Source organism: Barbus barbus (assembly GCF_936440315.1).
Source record: "Barbus barbus genome assembly, chromosome: 20".
NCBI classification, from domain to species: domain Eukaryota; kingdom Metazoa; phylum Chordata; class Actinopteri; order Cypriniformes; family Cyprinidae; genus Barbus; species Barbus barbus.
In genome coordinates, this window is record NC_136748.1 from 6,509,775 (window position 1) to 6,529,183 (window position 19,409).

The 19,409-nt window shown below is 42.1% G+C and overlaps 1 pseudogene across 1 annotated transcript in view; it reads left to right on the forward strand.

The window, feature by feature from the left end:
• The window catches only part of LOC306885929 (ribokinase-like), a 41,723-nt pseudogene that overhangs the window by 12,490 nt on the left and 9,824 nt on the right, over positions 1 to 19,409 (forward strand). The window contains exons 6-7 of the transcript in view: positions 1,678 to 1,769; positions 3,541 to 3,741. The product of the transcript in view is annotated as a ribokinase-like (transcript). The remainder of the gene's footprint in view (positions 1 to 1,677; positions 1,770 to 3,540; positions 3,742 to 19,409) is intronic.

Here is a 19,409-nt window from a genome sequence, read left to right on the forward strand (position 1 = left end):
TAAAGAGACAATTCACCCCAAAAATTCTCTCAGCACTTCATGTTCAAAACACAGAATTTATTCATGTGTAGAGCTAAAGATTTGTCATTCAAAAGGTTTGAGTAAATTTCAGATGTTGTTTAGGGGAAGGGAATGTGTTAAGGGGATGAGAACTCACATTGGAACATGATAAACTGTTGATTAAACCTATTTGGTATGCTTTATTTTAAGTAAATTTAAGTATTTTTAAGTATATTAGCCAGAGGTATTGCATGTAATAGCCAGTGCAGTGCCAATATATCAAGATACACAGCCTCAAAATAAATTTTAGACAATTGAGCCACATTTAAAAGCATCTCTCTCTCTCTCTCTCTCTCTCACACACACACACACACACACACAAACACACACACACTGACCACATACATACTGATTAATTGGTTAAAAGTAATTAATAAAAATTAATAAAAATAAGCATTTAGGAAAAAAAATTAATGTGGCTTTTGTGTCCAAATACTCTTTAGGTCTATGGTTATCAAGCTTTTTGACCCCCATTGTCTAACAAAACATTTGAAAGCCTCTAATTTTGGCGAAGACATTTCCTCTTGTATTTCTGCTGTTATTACGACAACATTGCTTGTTTTAAAATTTTTTGCTAACACCTTATCCCAACCCTAAACATATAGTAATGTAGTTAATTAATATTACTCAGTGCCTAAATGTATACTGAGTACACCTTAAAATAAAGTGTAACCAACATTTTTATTGACAGAAACATGGGAGTTGATAAACAATACCTTTTAGTGATTCTATAAGATTTTGATTCTGAATGTTTTTTGATTCTGAATGAAACGGAAAAATAAATAAGAAATGTGCTTTTTGCATTTTTAATATATGTTAGTTTTTATTACAATTAGTGTAGTAAGTGTATTGTTTTTTTATACATATTCAATTAAATAATTGTAACTCATTGAGAACTACTGCACTAAAATGATAATGTATGTTATGTAGGCGTGTAACTGCTCGAAGGTTTACAAAATGTCTTTGTGCATATGATTATGGGCCCTTTTATTTATCAGTTTATGAGCCGCAATAGACATGAACATTCTTGCAGTCATGAATGTCTTTTTCTGTATAGTAAAGACCATCTTCAAACCTGGGAGAAATTATTCAGCAGAAATGGTCCTTATGACATACTAAACATTCCCACCTCTTAAACTGAGCTGTTTACTTAGTTCACTAAAAATCCCCTCACAGACAGGAAGTTAGGAGATGCTTCGGTTACAGTTACTTCCTGTGGTTGAGTTTTACAAGACATTTTAGGTTTAGGACTGAGAGAAAGAAAGAGAAAAGGAACTGATAGACAAAGATTGACGTTGTTATGAAACTATGGTTAAACTGAGAAAGGAGCGAAGATTGCAAATAGATCAAAGTGCTAGTTTCATACTGACTGTCTGACGTAAACTGCGGTATGCCAGTTGTGTATGTGTACATACCGCTTATAATAACTCATAGTTTGACATCATAGAAATTATTTACCGTGTTGTTTACATCTTTACTTGTGGTATTTGCATCTCTTTTTTTCCATGAAAAAAAAAACTCCTCATGCAACCCAATATCTTATTTATGATATAGGTTATATGATATCTGTATATATGATATATAATATCTGAATAATATTTTATGTGTTTCTTACAGTGAAGACCATTTTTAATCCAGCTCCAGCTATTGCGGACCTGTGTTCTGGTTTCTTCAAAGCATCTGACATTTTCTGCTGCAATGAGTCTGAGGTGAAAAACAATATCAGTCACATTGCATCAATAAACAAACTGATTTTTACAATTTGGTTCTGTGTGTGGTTGCCAAGGGGTTGCTATGCTAAGGTGTTGCCATTTTAAAATAAATTAAGTCAATATAAATAAATGAACATAAAAAATGAATACTAATTCCAAAAAGCAGTTTGACATTAATTTTGAAGCCAGATTGTATTTTGACTGCATTCACCTGCATAGCCTATTTTCTAAACAGGTCTTCAGGTTCACTGAAGAAGGTTACTAGAGTAAAACGAGATCTCATTTATCTTGCCTGGTCATGACCTGCATACTAGAAACAAAATACAACACCCCAAAAAGTCACCTACCTGCCAAGTGCAACAAATTACGGGGTTGGCTGTTGTGTCTTACAGTAACTGTTATGTTTGGGGCCACCCTCTTTTACATCGTGGCAGGGCGAGATGACAGACAAGGGATTGGATTGATGGGAAACAGTAAAGTTAAAGCAGCCACGGCCAGGCAGACAGATGCACAGATGGTGTGTCAGTGTGGCCCGGGGCGAAAGCTCCAGCGTGACTGAGAGTTTGAACCAGAGTGCTCCGTCAGGGCAGCTTTGATGTGGCTGGGAGGTTGGAGGGGGAAAAATGTACAGGTGGGACTTAAAAGTGAGAGCCCCCTCGGTACAAATCAACCCCTTAGATTCAGCCCTCGTCCCAGCGCACACATTCGCATACCCGCTTGGCTCTCACCTCAAGACTTCAGTTGCAAGAGTGAACGATGAATCATCAGCAGGTTACAGAAGCAGATAACCACACATTGATGAGTAATGTGTGCACTTTTCTGTTTTGGCAGCCAGCTAGGAAAGATTGATGGCAAAGCTTAAAGTACACAAATACAAAGGGGATACTTATTGCCCTGATCTTTCAGTACGATCTCCTCTCTTTTGGTGGGCTTGAGTTGGGGCTATCCTTCACACCTGCACCATACACTTATTTGTGGATGACATCATATATGGTTTATGTCCATTCATTTCTTAACCATTGATCTTCAGCCAGTTCTGTGTAATCACATGAAGTGAAAAATAATGAAAATATGATTAAAAGTAACTTTGGCAGCAACAAACTTTCTTCACCTCTGAAGAGAGCAATTTTTGCATTCCCTGTCATTTTTCTCTCCTTCCTCCATTTTTATTATGTAACACCTACATTATACATGTTTCTATCAGTCAATATTAATAATCAATAAAATGATGCTAATGTTTTGTTAATTCATGGTTACTGATAATATACTGTATTAACTAATATCAATGTATACAACCTGAAAAATAAATTAACATTAACTTTGATTTATAAATGCTGTGTAATTCAATCATTGTTAGTTCATGATAACCTATGCATGAACTGATGTTGTAATGTTGTGTTAGTACCAACTTTAATTAAACTCAGATTCTCTTTAAACTGTCACTCAGCTATAACAGTTGTTGATCTGCTAATGGAAACTGTTAAATTATGCTAATGCTTGCTGTAGCACAACTTGCATCTATGCTGAGACACAACCTTGTGTTGCTTTCTAAATTTTGCCCTAACACATTTCAGAAAGCAACTACACATGAAATCAAGTTTTTTTTTTTTTTTTAGCTAGAAGCATTTTCATTCTTTGACATGTAGTAGGCTATGTTTCTGGCAATGGTAATTTAAACAGATTTGCATAGTTGCAGATTAGCTATTAGCATAACTGTTATTGGCATAAATGTGACTGTTTTCTCATTATCTTGTGGTGTTCCTCTTAGGCAGAGCTGTTGACGGGTATGTCTGTTACCTCAGTGGAGGATGCCAGTCAAGTAGGCCTGGAGCTGCTAAACAAAGGTTGTGGTTCAGTCATTGTCACCTTGGGGCCACAGGGCTGTGTGGTGTGTCAGCCCACAAACACGGCACCTAAACACATTCCCACCACCGTGGTGACTGCTGCAGATACCACGGTAAGACTGCAGGTGTTGTAGTTTATTACAGAGACAGTACATTAGTTTGTTGAGTCTATAAAAATGTTGTTTTTGATAAAAGTGCTGTCTGGCAGATTTATAAACTAGGGCATGTATTAGATAACAGTTCAAGTAAATCAGAACATTGCACACCTAATCCTCCTTTTTATAGAACAAACCGTGATTTAAAACTGTTCAGGCACTTGAAGTATGAAGGAGAAGAAATCTATCATGAGGCATATTGAGTTTGTTATCTGCATCAGACATATCTGGCACTCAAAGCCTGTGACTCACCACACACTAGGGGTACTTCCTGTGTAGGTTCTCTAACACTTTATTCTTTGTTATAACAGCATGCCCCGTTCAATAGGTTAGTCTCACAAAGGAGAAACTTTTAACTATAGATATCAGGTCCATTTTGCAATTTATTCTGGCCAAGAACCACTTACTTAGAAACGAAGAGACTCGCAAACTCACAAACCAACCACACTTTTCCTGTAGACTGGTGAGAAAAAGAGTGGCATCCCATTGGACATTCTAGAGTCTAAGTGAATTGTTTCATTGACAATACAGAATGGAAATAGAAAATGTATATATACTAGAATTTTCATCTTTTCATAAGTAATGTTTTTTTAATGTAGACATAACTCTTAAAACAAAGAATATAAAGTTTAGCTTGAGGATATTGCAACATAACTGCCTTTGAGTGTCTTAAATACCAATAACATATTAACACCTGATAACTATTAATATTGATAACAGCTATTGCTAACACCCATGCACCAGTCAGAGTGGGTAGACCTTATAACATACATCAAATAGTCTGTGAATGGTCTGTTCGTGGTCCACCTGAAGCTAAAACTATGACACAGTATCTGAGAGGACCATATGTTTGTATACCCCTACATATTTGTCATGAGTGAAAGATATTTAGTCATCAGTCATAATGTGCCCATACCACATGATCCACAAGCATGATTCATAGTTGAAGTAGTATGTTTGGAAACTGTAGTAAACACAATGTATGCATCATATGGAACATTTGAATTGATATTTTCGTGCACCTTGTATGATTCTGATGTGGGCTTTAATTTTGACGAGAAGTGGAAAAAAAAAGTGAGATCAAAGTAATCCTGGTGAGAAGGCATTTCTTGGAGTTTCTCGTCATTTCTTACTAACACATCAGATTGTTGTCAGAAGTTCAGTCTAGCGTTCTACGTATATGTTAATTGAATACAGCTACTTGTTTGCCTCACATTTTTACGAGTCTGACATCAACCTTATGTTAATTGTGGATGTGGTTTTTCTGGGTTCTCTTCTGATTGTAATCTCTGAAGCGGCTTACTCATTTCACACCTGGATTCGCTAATTCTGGCGTCATCATAACTTATATTTCCTGTTTATTTAAATGTTTGAAACACCTAGTGAGTCTTGTGAAGAACAACAAGATCCATCATTAGTCACATATTAGAATGCGTCAAGCAAGAAAGAAAATTGGACACATAATAGTGTGATGCAAGTTAAGCAATAGATGTCCCGTTAGTGACCAAAACTGCCCAAAAAAGGTTCCACTGTTTCTCTGGTCTTTATTATTTCATGGTTAAAAAGCAAATTCGCAACTTCGTCCCACACCTACTTGATAGCATGAACTATCGTTCTATGTATCTAAAATTCTAAGAAAAGGCCATTTATTTGGAGAAGTTCTGAGACATAAATGAGTGTTTTCATTATTTTATAAACCCTGTAGTTTTCAGCAGAATGAAGCAGTGGATTCACAGCAAGATTCTTGTGGGACCACATCCATCTCTTTTAGTCAAGGATTCTTCTGCAAATCACTGCACAGTCATTCAGAAAGATAACAGTGAACTCAGCGGACTTCCCTCTGGTGATCCCGGTTGCTCAAAAGAAAAAACATAACAACATGATGCACCATTCCCACGACCGCGCACACCTCATGTTTGCGGCTGAATGCAAATGATCATAATTTGATGGACAACTATGCCTATGAAAAGACAGCAATCCGGCGCCGAGAAAAAGAAGAAGGATGAAAACGAAGCCCGTGCGTCACTTTCAGGTAGGCTACATTCATAATCCTAAGAAACTTTTTTGGGTGTTGAGGTTAATAACGTGTTTTAATGTCAGTAATAATTTCACCACCACCAACGCATATAATATTCTCTCTGACTTTCCATGTTCACTTACGAAAGATAGCCATGGTTTTTTAATACTAATAAATAAAAATCATGGTTCTTGTAACCATGGTAACCACAAATTAACCATGGCTTTGTTACTTCAAATAATAATATACAGTATTAAGATAATATTTTTGTGGTTATAAAAACAAACCTAAGCCAACAACAGCCTTTAAAATGACTTAAAAAGCATTAAATAAAAACAAGGCAACCCTGCTAAAAAACAGTAGAACCATTACAGAAAACTGTAATACCATCACAAATAAATCACAAATAGCATTACAAAATTACAAACTATCAGTGTTGGAGAGTAACTAGTTACATGTAGCGGAATTATGTAATTTAATTACAAAATAAAAGTAATTGTAATTAGTTACAGTTACTAAGATTACAAAGGTGGTTACATCAGATTTTTTTCACACACACTCCCACATATATTTAATTGATTTCTGCAGTTACTGCTCTAAAATATGAAACACCAATGTTTCAGAAGTTTAAACTGTAACATGCTTATCCGATAACTCTTATATTTCCGATATGGGTTTATGTATATGCTTTATTTTTTTAAGATTAACAGTTTTTTTTCTAAGGCAATGTTAGATTGCTGTGTTTCCCGTCATAGCTATGCACAGATTTGATTTCAAAAACAGTATCATAGCTATTAAACTATATCGTGTTATGATTTTAAATCTGTATTTAACCTCAGAATGATTTTAAAGTAAGTCTGATTTTGTGGTGGCTGTGCTTCAAAGGGGACATCAAGTTGGAATGATTCTTTAGGGTCTTCTCGAAATGGTCTCAGTGGTCGTGAAAAACAACACCCTTTTTACCTTGTCAAAAACAGCTCTGTTCACAGCAACTTGTTTTGCTGCATATCTCTTTACATGCTAATGAGCTCCGCTCATCCCGCCCCTGTCTTCTGTGGAGGAGCAAAGGTGATTTGCATATAATCATAAAAAATATAAAGTGTGAGACTTCTTCTGGAGGTGCAGCTGGATCATGAACAATGGGTACTGCTACATCCTTGAGTTTTAACTTTTTAACAAAACCTGCCTTGAAGTGTCCCTCATTCAGAAAACAGTCTGGAGCAAAATGATTTGCGCAGCCAGACATAAACAAATTTAGTGAAAGTGAAGTGTGGCCAAGTATGGTGACCCATACTCGGAATTTGTGCTCTGTATTTAACCCATCCAAGTGCACAAACACTGTGAACACACACCCGGAGCAGTGGGCAGCCATATTGCTGCGGCACCTGGGGAGCAGTTGGGGGTTCGGTTCTTGCTCAAGGGTCTCAGGTGGAAGAGAGTGCTGGTTTATTCACTCCAAAATCAAAATGGCTTGATAATTGAGACTGTTTAGGTTTTTGGGGGATTAAAAAAAAGGGCTTTTTAATCATTTTAAAATTTGTATCATTGCAGGGTGGTTGTGTCCACACACTGCCAAGACACATTTATATGCAAATGAAGATATTTGGCATCCAATGTCTCCTTTAAAATTAAATATTAGAATCTTAATTCAAGTGATGAAGGATTTCGAAAGTCTGACAGTAATCAGTGTTGAGTACTACTGTAAGGTTAACCTTGTCTGCTTTACATGTTTGAAAATGATTAACAGTTGAAAACATTAGGAATTTAGAAAAGTAATCAAAAAGTAATCAGTTACATTACTTCAATAAAGTAATTGAAAGGTTACACTACTTATTACATTTAATATTATTTATATAAAGTAACCTTCCTAACACTGCAAACCATCAACTTTTAACCATTAAAACCATTAAAAAATGGTTTTCTGTAGTGTGTTTTGGGACATTAGGATATATTGGTTTGAACAAGCCACCAATAGAAGGTGACCAATTACCAGTACAGACCAACAGAGTCCATTACAGTTCCCATTAAAACCAATACAAGTCCCATGATAACCAGTAAAACCATTACAAAATTTGTGATGGTGTATGTTTTTTTTCAACATTACATGTTATTACAAATGCCTGCAAAGGAAGACAAAGGCCTGGTAATTGCACCTGTTACACTTACAGGACTATCAGATCCTTGTTTAAAAGGCTATTGACCAAATATTTATTTAAAATATCCACTTAATCTTTAATTTTTGGCCACCTTTTTGCTATAGATGACACAGCCTTTATAATTTCTTCAACAAAAAAACAAAACAAAACATGTGGACATCACAACCCTTACAAAAATTAAATGATGTTTTATTAACAAAGTTCGGGAAGAGCATATCAGATACTTAGCCTAATTAACACAAGAGGAACGAACTCAAGTTAATCAACGCACAGGTATAAATACAGCTGACTTTTATCCACTGATGGTTAATCAGCATTCGGTTCACACCTTTTGCCATTACATCACAGACTCAACTTTTCCCATACAAACAACAAGACCTATACTGGGGATTTTTTCGGATCTGCCGGCCCCAGGATTGATCGTTCTCCGCCAGACATGGCCGCCGAGCTCCGCTGCTCTCTGCTCGACCAGCCACACGCTTTCCACGACGCTGAGGCTTAACCTCGCATCCACTAGCATCACTTCCATCCTCTTATCACTCAGATGCACGGATATCATCCATGCCAACAATTCCTCCGATCGGAAAGTGGATCGTTTTTAAGCCTGAGGCAAACACTGATGAATTCCGACGCACCGTCCTTGTGGAGAGTAAACAAAGCAGATTTGCATGATCTATTCGTCACCCCGCAAACTGGCCAACTTCACTCCTAAATCCACTCCAGCCGCCAAGGAGGCCAATAGATCGAGAAAAGCCCCGAACTCGTCTCGCTCAACACCACCATTGTCCTGTGCAAGACCAGGCTCTCCGCGAGCGTCGGGTCGCAGCAGCAGGCCTTCAACGAGCCTGGGCCGCACCCCAGTTCTCACCGCAGCAAAGCCTCACTCGCTTCTCGCTTCAGCTCAGCCTTCACCGCGGCTCTCCCGGCCGCAGGGCTGTATGCAGCCGGGCCTCTTGCTTCTGTTTCCAGATGCTAGCGCAAGGCTGCCTCTGCTAGTGGTGCAGACTACCAGTGTTACCAAATAATTTTCAGGTAAAATTGCTAAAGGTAAGTAATTTGTTGCTAAAAGTTGTTAAAAGACATCACGACATCATTGGATGTTGATGTCATTACGTAACCATGACGCAAAGTGCTTTTTATACACACTGGAATTACTCAAACTTTCTTTATTTTTCACCAGCATTTTTACATGTAATTAATTTACACATTGCATTTCAATAAATGGATAGATAAGATGGATAAGATTAATTTCGTTTTGTGTTTAAAACCAACAGTGAAAGAGGAAAGTTTCACTGTTGTTCACAGTAGACCAACAGTAAATGATTAACAATCATAGGTACAAACCAAAAAATTAAGGCGCATCATAAATAAACAATTATTAAACAAGTGCAACTTAATTCATATGTGAAGTGTGTAGTGCTAGGCACCTCTCCCAAAGTGTACAATGTTACCAGCCGATGTGCCGCTTGGCTGGCTAGCTGTTTCAATATTTTTCTTCCTTGCGTGATTAAAAAAAACAAAAATCAAATCACTACATTTGTTGCTAGTTGCTTGAAAAACAAGTTGCTAGGGTAGTGCAAAAAAATGGCTAAATCGGCAACACTGCAGGCTACCTGGACATTCCAGCATGTCCAGCTAAAAGTCTCAAACCATTTTTCCGTGGTCTACAGCAGCAGAAGCAAGCACGAGGCTGTCTCTGCTTGCAACACAGGCCCACACATCTCAATCTTTTTCTAATAACCCCTTTTGTCCTTTTCAGCGGCATCCAGCTCCCATGGCAGACACTAGCGTGAGGCTACCTCCGCTAGCAGAGCAGGCTACACAAGTTTTTACGGACTCCCTTCCTGTGGCCTAGATCTACAGCAGGCGAAGCAAGCGCGAGGCTGCCTCCGCACTCAACACAGACCCACACATCTTTTATCAGTTTCCTGATAGGCCATAATAATAATTTGTATAAAGTATCAAAAGTAAGTAACATATGGTTCTGTCGAAAACTTAATATAATGTATTAAACAATATAATGTACATACGCATTACATCAAAAGCCTACAGAGGGCTCCTATGGCCCGACAATCCTCGTTCGGCTTAACAACATTTAATTCAAATGTCCACTTAATCTTTAATATTTGCCCATTTCTTTACGACAGAAATGCAGCAACAATCGTAAATTATCGTATATGGGCATCAAAAGTTGCCATTTTTCGGAGTTCTTCATTACGTTCAGCCGTTTCACTGAAATAATATGTTCAGCTTTTCCCCTATAGGCGCAAATTAAACGAGGGTTTATGATCAGGCCTTTCGATGACAGCCGTCTCAGCATTAGCCCATTGGAGTGGCTGCTAGGAAAATTCTGGGGTAAGAAATGCCTTCTAATCGATCTGTCAGCTCCGCATAACTCTCCGTTTCAAGCATAAACACCTCGATTCCCCTCGATGAATTCTCTGCTGCAGTGAGTATCGAACGCCTGTCAGATGCCGCAAAAGCCTCCCAGCCCAGCAATCGTACCTTTTTGTCCTACGGTCCTCCCATCCCTTACCTTCTCCATCCTACGTTCGACTCGATTTCCAGAAACTAAAATTAAATTAATAGTTCTAAAATTACTACACCGGCGAGAGCCTCCCAGCCAGACAACCTTACCTTTTCAAGTCCCACGCTTGGAGATGCTTACCCGTCCGACACAGTGAGTCTTGATCTCCTGTCGGACGTCGACGAGAGCCTCCCAGCCAGACAAACATACCTTTTCTGTCCGTTCGTGCCACGAATATCGATCCCCCGTCGAATGCTACAATAGCCATTCGGTCAAGCAATCTTGGCTTTTCAGTTCGCCTATCGGCGAGGTTTACCCATCCAACATGCGAGTTTTGATCTTCCGTCGGATGTCGCGAGAGCCTCTCGGCTGGAAAACCTTACCTTTTCGATTATACGGCCAGCGAGGCTAACCAATCCAATAGGTGAGCTTGATCACCTGTCGGATGTCGGCGAGAGCCTCCTGACCACACAACTTTACCTTTCTGTCTTACCTGTCCGACACAGTGAGTCTTGATCTCCTGTCGGGCGTCGGTGAGAGTTTCCTGGCCACCCAACCCTACCTTTCCATCCGACGGGCAGCGAGACCCAGCCGTCCGACACCACGGGTCTTGTGAACTCCGAACCCTCTCAACTAAACCTCACATCTTTTCCCCCCGCCCCGCGAGGCTTACCCGTCTGATGCAGTGAGTCTTGATCTCGCGTCAAATGTCGGCGAGAGTTCTCCTGGCTGGGCTCCTATACTTGTCGCCCACAAGCGAGGCTCATCCATCCGATGCCGTGAGTCTTGATCTCCCGTTGGATGTCGCGAGAGTCCTTCTTGTCGGACGTCCCAAACTTTTTTTTATCTGCCAAGCCGATAGGACTCACTTGTCCGATGTCCGGAGTCTTGATCTCCATTCGGAGGCTTCATGGGCACTCTCGGCCAGATACCCCCGCCCTCTGTCGTCTGATTAGCAGAGGCTGACGGCCAGTAGGGCCCGTACACCGACTCCATGAGCTGCTCCACTTAAGACAACTCGGGTCCTCCTGGTCAGGGCCACAATCACGCTGCTCCTCCATCGGCCGGCAGGGCTCACCCGTTCCAACGCATTGAGCACACCGTTGAGCATCGGTTTGAGTCCTCCCGACCGGGCACCCCCCGAACCACGCAGTCCATACCAGCAGCCAGTGGGGCTTACCCATCCTATGCCACAAGCTGCTCCCATGGAGCACGTAGGCTCCCCCAGCCCGCCATACAGGTGACTTCTCGAAACCATCTCCCGCCAGATCTCAGTGCGTATTTTGGGGGGATCCTACTCTGGCGGCTGTCTAACACTTAACTGCTTTTTAGGGGGTACTCTGGGGTCGGGCCATTCCCGAGCTCGGAGCCCTTCCCCAGGACAGCACGCCAACTACGCATTACTATACTCCAGCTAATTATATGTAAGTGTGAACTCGTGAAATGATGTTTTATTAGCAAAGTTCGGGAGGAGCACGTCAGATACTTAGCCTAATTATCACAAGAGGAATGCACTCAAGTTAATCAACGCACAGGTATAAATACAGCTGACTTATGCCACATTTCCACTGAGCGGTACGGTAAAGTAAAGTTCAGTACAGTACGATTCGGTACAGGTAACCCTGATCAGGCTTGCGTTTCCACTGCCAACAGTACCCTTTACTTGATAGGTGTGCTGTATGCCGGAAAGTAGCGATCGACAATAAAGCGTGACAATAAGCACAACTCTGCCTCTTTTATGTCATATGAATGTTTTTATGAATAATAGCCATTATAAAAGTATAAGTACAAAGTATAAGAGGCTTATATAAGAGGAAATAAAGACAAAAGCAAACAATTCACATTCAAACGTTAGCTGCAGTCAGCGCTGCAAGTTACTACTGTAAAGTTCAAAATACATAAAAAGCTAAACTTTGTGCTCAGTCAAAACGATATGACCAGGAACAAATAAACGATTCATGAGACCACGAATGCCTGTTAAATATACACAAAACGAATTGATTCTCGTTTAATCACCACAGAGACATCAGAGCCAGCAGCAAATGTCGGAAGGACTAGCTGAGCGTAAGGCTGCTTGAGGCGGATACATGAGCACAGAGCGCCCGCTGCTTGTGTGGAGCTTCGAAATCGGCATAGCAAATTTTCAAATAGGCGCTATATCTTTATAAATAAACCGCAGATTTTAGTTTTAAACAACTACATTCTCTCCTGAAAAACTCTTAAAACAGTAATATTTTGAAAATTACGCTGGATTTTGGGCATGGACGTTTCACAATTACACAAGAATGGAAAAAACGCATTGAGAAACGGTTATAATCTGTGTGAAAATATAAGAGTATATATTTTTTTTTGTGTGTGTGTGTTTGCGCACTCTGATGTAATAAGCAGAACACAGCAGAGCAGAACGAGTGAAGGAGAAGCTTTATCCCCTTGTATCACGTAAAAGTGACGATTCTAGAAAACCAATCAACTTCTGCAGTGAGTTTAGCTCCACCCTTTTGGTACCCTTTGCTGTGCTAGGTACCTCAATGAAAGGATACCAAAAAAGTGGTACGGTATGATTCGCTATTTTGGTACCATTCACAACATCTGACAATGGAAACGGACATAATTGCGTACCGTACCGTACTGTACCGCTCAGTGGAAACGAGCTATTACCTCTATCTACTGACGGTTAATCAGCATCCCTCCACCACCCCTTCTCAGCACTTACTTGAATTCTTACCACACTTATACGGGGGGTACTCTGGGTTCGGGCCATTCCCGAGCTCGGAGCCCTTCCCCAGGACAGCACGCCAACTACGCATTACTATACTCGCCAAATACACATTACTATACTCCAGCTAATTGTATGTAAGTGTGAACTCGTGAACCATGGTTTTCATAGTAAAACTGCTTAATTTTCTTTTGCGTGATTTCTGAATGTTTGAGACCATAAAATCAATCAGACAACTGTATTAATAAAATAATAGCCACAGGTAACTGTTTAGAGCTACAATTGTAATTTGTAAGTAATACAATTTAATTTATTTATTTACTTTTATATTTTATTCAAGTTCTATTTTGACCCCTATAGTAGGTGTTTTTTCTGTTTGTTTGTTTTTTACTTCCATAATATTTAATGGAGGGGGCACAACAATTCAATCCTGCTTAGGGCACCCATTTGGCCAGCAGCGGCCCTGGTCAAACGGTGTGACTCCTCAAAAACTGATAATACTACTTAGGATGTGTAAGGTGCTGTTATTTTTTACTTCATCATTATACCATATGGCATTATTTAAAGGGGTCATATGATGCGATTTCTTTTTTTGAACAGCCTGTCAGGAAATCGTCTTAAAAGTGCTGGCTAATGCTAAACGTAAATTCAGTAAGATTGTTATTCACAGCGGCGCTAATGATGTTTGACTTCGCCAGTTGGAGATCACTAAAAGTAATGTTAAAGAGGTGTGTGAACTTGCAAGTATGATGTCAGACACTGTAATATGCTCTGGTCCGCTCCCTGCTTACCGGGGTGATGAGATACATATCCAGCCATTGAGTGACGACAGTCTGCTGTCTAAGTGGTGATTAACATAGGTTTCATAGACAATTGGAAGAGTTTTTGGGGCAGACTTGACCTGTTGAAAAGAGATGGTCTTCATTCCTCCTGGGGTGGTGCCGCTCTTCTCTCTACAAATATGGCACATAGTCTTAGCGTTTGTACTTGACTAACTGGGGCCCAGGTCAGGAAGCAGACAGACTGGCTAAACCAACCGTCTGCTAGCCACCTCACGTCACAGAAGTCAGTTAATTCGCAGCACATAGAGACTCTTTCACCTAGATATCACACTATAGAGATTGTGTCTGTTCCCCGAACTAGAAAATACAGAAAACGTCCAAACCAATTTAAGAGTAACAATTTAATTGATGTTCAACAAATAAAAAACAGATATAATACAGATAAACAAATTATTGTATATTGTATAATTATTGAATATTAGATCCCTTTCTACAAAATCACTTTTTGTAAATGATATGATCACGGACCATAAACTAGATGTGCTTTGTTTGACAGAAACCTGGCAAAAACCAGATGATTACATTATTTTAAACGAGTCTACCCCCAAGATTCATGAGCCGCGTCCAAAAGATAAAGGGGGGAGGTGTTGCTACAATTTATAGCAATATTTTCAGTATTTCTCAGAGGTCGGGTTTCAAGTTTAATTCGTTCAAAGTAATGGTGCTTCATATAACGTTATCCAAAGAAACAAGTGTTAATGATAAATCCCCTGTGATGTTTGTACTAGCTACTGTATACAGGCCACCAGGGCACTATACAGACTTTATTAAAGAATTTGCTGATTTTCTATCTGAGTTTGTGCTGGCTGCAGATAAAGTCCTAATATCCATGTTGATAATGAAAAAGATTTTATGGGATCAGCATTTATAGAAATTCTAAATCAGTGTTAAACAACAAGTGTCAGGACCTACTCATTGTCGAAATCATACTCAAGATTTAATACTGTTGCATGGAATTGATGTCTGTGGTGTTGAAATTTGTGATGATAAATAAAAGAGTGATGATATCTCAGATCATTATTTAGTTTGGTGTATATTCCATATAAAGTGAAAGTGACTTGACATACGGCCAAGTATGGTGACCAATACTCTGAATTCGTGCTCTGCATTTATACCATCCAAAGTGCACACACACAGCAGTGAACACACACAAACTGTGAAAACACACCCGGTTGTCACGAATCCTGGCCATGCACTTCCACTCATTCACCACCAGAGGTCACCCGTTCACCACATGGACTTTTCACACTACACAGCACATTGGACTCCATTTCCCATAATCCATTGCACTGACGACACACACACAGCTGTTCACAATTATCACGCCCACACCTGATATCCATCTCGCAATCACCATCACCCAATCACTCACTATTTAAGCCTGGGACTTGCTCTTGCTCTCGGCCGAGTATTGTTAGCCTAGTCTGCATACCAAGCGTTCTCTGTTCATAGTGTTCCTCGTTGTTTTCCTGTGTTTTGATTCCTGCCCGTGTTCCTGGATTATTCTCTCTGCCTTGCCCTGTTTGGATATTGTACGCCGATCGTCGACCACGCCTGTTTACTGACCACTCTTCTGTCTTGCCCTCAACATACCTGTTTGCTGGTTATTCGACCCTGCCTGTCTTGACCATGTTTCATAATAAAGCTTTGCAAATGGATCCTCACGTCTCGTCAACCCTGTAACAGAATACTCGGCCACAAGAGGATCCAGCGGCTTTTCTAGTAGACATTGGCCAGGTATGAACACTGCACGACGGTTGTTAACCCTCGAGCAGGGTTTGAGACCGCTCGAGAAATACATACAAGTGTACTTAGACCTCGCCTATTTTTCTGATCTGCCGGACTATGCTCTAATAGACTTCTTTTGTGAGGGCATTAATCAGCCGCTCAAACAACAGTTAATCCGTGAGGGTCCCCGTGCGTCACTCGCTCAATTTATGGACTATGCTTTGCTGTGTGTGGGCTCTTCATTCACTGTGGGTGTTTCGGAGGAACGCAACACCGCACTCACTCGCAAAATGGCGGTAACAACAACACCCCTTCACGCCATCGCTGTCAAGCCAGAGTCTGCTCACGCCATCGCTGTCAAGCCAGAGTCTGCTCACGCCATCGCTGTCAAGCCAGAGTCTGCTCACGCCATCGCTGTCAAGCCAGAGTCTGCTCACGCCATCGCTGTCAAGCCAGAGTCTGCTCACGCCATCGCTGTCAAGCCAGAGTCTGCTCACGCCATCGCTGTCAAGCCAGAGTCTGCTCACGCCATCGCTGTCAAGCCAGAGTCTGCTCACGCCATCGCTGTCAAGCCAGAGTCTGCTCACGCCTCCACCGAACTGCCAGAGGCTGTTACCACAGATTCAAGGTCAGTCCTTTGAGTTCTGATATCCAGTGTGATGGACCCACCACTGATGTCAGTGCGAGTAGCTGGCATTCCCAGGGCCTCAACCCTGGCTGTTACAGAGACTGTTCCCCTGACCTCAGTGCTTCCCGTTATGGCGGTCGCCATTTTGAGTGTGTGGGCTGCACACTGTGCTCCTGAGGCCTCTCCTGTCCACGAGTCTGTTCCTGAGGTCTCTCCTGTTCACAAGTCTGCTCCAATGCCTCCAGAGGTAGCGGCTTCCGCTGCAGAACCTCCCGAAGTGGTGGTACCTACACCCGTATCCCAAGAATCCAGTTCTCAAGTAACGGCCAGGAGTGCCGATCCCGAATGCAGTTCTCCAGTCACGGCCAGGAGTACCGTTCCTGGCCCTCAAGTGCCCGCTCCTCCAGAGCGCTCCATAGAGCCCGCTCCTCCTGAGCGCCCCAAAAAGGCCGTCTGTGAACTCACGCCCTATCCTGTCACGGCCAAAGAGGCCGCCTGTGAACTCACGCCCTGTCCTGTCACTGCCAAGGAGGCCGTCTGTGAACTCACGCCCTGTCCTGTCACGGCCAAGGAGGCCGTCTGTGAATCCTTGTCATGCCCAGTCACGGCAATGGAGGCCGTCTGCATATCCTCCTCCTGTCCTGCCACAGCCATGAAGACCGTATACGAGCTCTCGACCTGCCCGGTCCCAGCTCCTGAGACCATGAGGACTCTCTCTGCTCTCCCCAGATCCCTGATCCTGCCCTGGCTTCCTGACCAGTCCACTCTACCGTGGGGATTCTCTACCCAGTCTACGCCACACTGGTGGGCTCCGGCTTTGTCTGCTCAGCGGTGGTGGTCAGCTGTCTGGTTCTGGGGGTCTCCTGCTTCGCCCAGGTGCACTCTGGTCCCGTCCTGCCCTGCAACAAGGACTCTCCCTGTGTTGTCTGTCTCTGCTCTCCCTGTGGTGTCTGTCTCTGTTCTCCCCAGATCCCTGATCCTGCCATGGTTTCCTGCCCAGTCTGCTTCCTGGCGAGGGTTTTCTGCTCAGGTCTGGTGGTCCTCTGCCCCGCCGTGGTGGTCTTCTGCTCGGGTATGGTGGTCGTCTGCCCCGCCGTGGTGGTCTTCTGCTCGGGTCTGGTGGTCGTCTGCCCCGCCGTGGTGGTCTTATGCTCGGGTCTGGTGGTCGTCTGCTCCGCCCTGGTGGGCTCCTGGTCCGTCTGCTCCGCCCTGGTGGGCTCTTGCTCTGTCCTGGTCTCCGGTTCTGCCGGGGTGTCCTGCTCTGCCGGTTCTTCCTCAGTCCCCGGTCTTCCCACTTCCTCACGGACCTGGCCCTCCATCCCTCCCCCTGTTCCGCCTCCGCTCCACCGCCCTCCTGGACTATGGAGGAGCGTCTGGATGTCACGAATCCTGGCCATGCACTTCCACTCATTCACCACCAGAGGTCACCCATTCACCACATGGACTTTTCACACTACACAGCACATTGGACTCCATTTCCCATAATCCATTGCACTGACAACACACGCACAGCTGTTCACAATTATCACGCCACACCTGATATCCATCTCGCAATCACCATCACCCAATCACTCACTATTTAAGCCTGGGACTTGCTCTTGCTCTCGGCCGCGTATTGTTAGCCTAGTCTGCATACCAAGCGTTCTCTGTTCATAGTTTTCCTCGTTGTTTTCCTGTGTTTTGATTCCTGCCTGTGTTCCTGGATTATTCTCTCTGCCTTGTCCTGTTTGGATATTGTATGCCGCTCGTCGACCACGCCTGTTTACTGACCACTCTTCTGTCTTGCCCTCAACATACCTGTTTGCTGGTTATTCGACCCTGCCTGTCTTGACCATGTTTCATAATAAAGCTTTGCAAATGGATCCGCACGTCTCACGTCTCGTCAACCCTGTAACACCGGTGCAGTGGGCAGCCATTTATGCTGCGGCGCCCGGGGAGCAGTTGGGGGTTCGGTGGTGGCACCTCTGTCGTGGTATTGAGGGTGGAGAGAGCACTGGACATTCACTCCCCCCACCTACAATCCCTGCCGGACTGAGACTCGAACCTGCAACCTTTGGATTACAAGTCCAAATCTCTAACCATTAGGCCACGACTTCCCCATATATAACTAAAGCTGTTAAGCCAACTCCTTGTTACAAATATGGTACAACCATCTTGATACCACAAAAGACTGCTTTATCAATAATCTTCCTGACTTATCTCAGTTCAGTATGGTTAAATTAACAAAAAAATAAAACATTAGCAGGTGCAGACATTACCCAGCAGCACAGTAGTAATGACTTTATGAGCTACTTTACTTCCAAGATCGAAACTATTAGCGACAAAATTGCAACCATGCAGCTGTCAGCCACAGTATCGCATCAGATAGTGCACTATAGATCCCCTGAGGAACAATTCCACACATAGATCCCCTGAGGAACAATTCCACACATTCTCTTCTATTGGAAATTAAGAATTGTATAAACTTGTTAAATCATCTAAAGCAACAACCTATGTGTTAAGCCTCTCATTTAAAAAAACACAACTTGACCCCAAAGAATTAATTAATTACTGACCAATCTCAAATATCCTTTTTCTGTCAAAGCTATTAGAAAAGATAGTATCATCACAAGTATGTTCCTTCTTTGAGAAAAATGATATATGTGAGGATTTCCAGTCAGGTTTTAGACCATATCATAGTACTGAGACTGCTCTCATTAGAGTCACAAACGACCTGCTCTTATCATCTGATCGTGGTTATATCTCTCTATTAGTGCTACTGGATCTTAGTCCCGTGTTTGACACTATCGACCACAACATTCTTTTAAATAGACTAGAAAATTATGTTGCCATTAGAGGAAATGCACTGGCATGGTTCAAATCGTACTTATCTGACCGCCATCAATTTGTGGCAGTAAATGAAGAGGTATCATACCAATCACAAGTGCAGTATGGAGTACCTCAAGGCTCAGTACTAGGCCTCTTACTTTTCACGCTTTACATGTTACCCTTGGGAGATATCATTTGGAAACATGGTGTTAGCTT